We start from the raw sequence: 2,500 nt of genomic DNA on the forward strand, positions 1-2,500 counted from the left end.
GAGTCTTGGTAAACCGAGTCGAAAACTTTCATGTCATTTGATCCACCTTATCCATTAGTAATAACAACAAAGGCACCAGGTTGCAGCTGCGTTGATTTAGCTCAAATAAGAGAAACTCTTTATTGATCTCCTCTTTATTGACGATATATCGCCGATAAAAGAGCTACTTTGAGTTTTAATCTCCATGTGTTCATTATACTTGGTTCATTAACAAAAAAAAATAGTTTATTGAAAACACATTTTCGCATTTAAAAATGAATTACAATGTGTATTTACAATTTAAAAATTATATAAAATTTAAAAATTACATAAAAATGTAGATTCTAGATATTATCATTATTAAAAGAAATAACTGCACTAGGAAAAAAGCTTCTTTTAAGCCGCTCCGTTCTACACTTATACACGCCGGGTCAGCAGGCACCACATGATGGCAATTAGGCGCCCGCTTGTCTCACACCTGATCTCAGCGGGTTCCTCACAAAAAAGCTAAATGTTTACAAAATGGCGGCCAAAGATGAAATTGAGGCAGCTGTTCGAGCTCTTCGCCCATTGCATCGTAGGGTAGAAAACTTTGTACGATTTGAAGAAGAAGTCAAAGAGACTCTTGCCTCTATTTTTGAGAGACACCGTGCAGGGCAGAATGTGTTTGGAAGGGTCAGCCATGCACGAATAGAGGTTGGAACTATGATCGAGGTGGAAATTACAATCTGGCTTAAAACTGTGTAAAGACGCCTAAAAGCTCGCATGAGAGCTCGAGATCCCTGGACGGTAAACTTTACGCGACATATGCCTGAAGGAATTTTTCGTTTTATGATAGAAATTGTTAAAAAGGCTCCCTCTGCTTTTGGAGTATCACATTCAGAAACAAATGTGGCATATACAATTTCCTACTCTGAGGAGACCCGACTGTTGCGGGATTTTTCAAAGTTGTGTAAAACATCACGAGAATCTGTCATGTCCTACCTCTGTAAGCAAACTAAAGCGCCCAGGAAAGGAGATGCTAAGATTGTGGTCAGCACCGTTAAACCTTTTCTTCTGATATATATGAAGAGGAAGCAACATGTGGTCGTCAAGTGTCATTATACATTCACCAATAAACACGGATATTCATTTCAAGCTTGAGGATGCAATATGCTGTGTAGCTTAATAATACTCACTGAAACTGAGTGAAGCTGAAGGTCTTACTGTGTAGTTTTGCTTAGTGACAAAAAAGTTAAACGCAGGTGACTGGTTCAGTTCTTGCTTTTACCAGTTCCCGGGCACAGACCCAGGATTTTATTTTCACCTTGATGGATCATCTATGGTCAGTAATTCATGAACAAATTCGACAAATTATGCCACCTAAGTACGCGAAATGACTTAACATTTTTACCACCCTTTGTTGTTTTTCCTGCATAAATATACTACTGACCAGACTGTATTATTACCGAAACAGTTGATTTTAATGTTTGTTTGTTACAGTGATATCAACATGGAAGTGATAAGGGTTAAAGATGCACTAACAAGAAGTGTTTTAATAAAATGCAATCCATAACTTGGTGACAACTCATGTTTAAAGGAAATGTTCCTCTTACTAAAAGAGAACATGGGACATTTAAAGCAGTCCAACTTAGAGAATGTGGGTTATGTAAATTTCATGGCACTTTGACACTGCATTTGGGAGAATTGTCAAAGGTCAAGAGACCAGGCACAGATCCAGGAAAAAACTTGACCATTTTCCTAGACGCTAAGTGCTAATATATATTTTAGATTTTCACTCTCTAAATTGCTGTCCCTCGATTTTGTGTAATTTTTTTTAACCATTTGACCGATCTCTGTAAAACGGTGAAACCAGTCTGGATCCGTGCCTGGAGAAAGGCCCTATAAGTTGATAAGCCTTTCTTAACATAATCGGATGCACTACCCATGTAAAATGCATGCAGTAAATCAACGTGTCAGTTGTGACAGAACTGTTCCTTGGTCAATACTTTTTTGAATCACGTCCATCAAAGGGTCACCACAAAAAGTACACTTGCTTTCCCTAGGATCTGCTTTTTCAAGATTACAATAACAGTACCTGTTATCATCAAAAACCCTACCTGGAATGTAAACAGCATTATGTTTGTATGTATGTGGCTCAAATATCTGTTCTGAAAGCCAAATCAACATGACAAATTCATGTTTAAAAATTTCAGGCCACCCGTCGCTGAAAAGTTGTATTCTCACTGAGCTTCTTTAATGCTATGTGTTTTGCCTCCCTCCCTTCCATAGTCACAGTTCCAAGACCCTGCCCATATTTGCTGTACACATCTTGTGTATGGCTGGGTATTATGTGCCCAATGGTCCAAACAGTTGGATTTATGGATGATGGCAGAAATAAAGCATTACAACGAAATGACTCCCTTGCAACTACAGTGAATTGACTCAGCTGTTCAGCTGTGACGTCAATCCTATTAAAAATGGACACACAATCTCTCAGTGTCAGCCCGACATATGCATATGTCAAAACTGTTTGTCTCTG

At 38.4% G+C, this 2,500-nt stretch overlaps 2 protein-coding genes across 10 annotated transcripts in view; one reads left to right on the plus strand and one right to left on the minus strand.

The window, feature by feature from the left end:
* The window catches only part of LOC137999940 (neuropeptide Y receptor type 1-like), a 67,763-nt gene that overhangs the window by 11,733 nt on the left and 53,530 nt on the right, over positions 1-2,500 (plus strand). The window lies entirely within an intron of this gene.
* Positions 505-2,500, minus strand: part of LOC137998999 (uncharacterized) — a 3,433-nt gene continuing 1,437 nt past the window's right edge. For all 4 annotated transcript variants that reach the window (XR_011122861.1, XM_068844837.1, XM_068844834.1 and 1 more), the window contains one exon: positions 505-2,500. This exon is cut by the window's right edge. The gene's annotated coding sequence lies outside the window, so the exon portion shown is untranslated.

This window comes from Montipora foliosa, chromosome 4 (assembly GCF_036669935.1).
Source record: "Montipora foliosa isolate CH-2021 chromosome 4, ASM3666993v2, whole genome shotgun sequence".
In the NCBI taxonomy this organism is placed as follows: Eukaryota; Metazoa; Cnidaria; class Anthozoa; order Scleractinia; family Acroporidae; genus Montipora; species Montipora foliosa.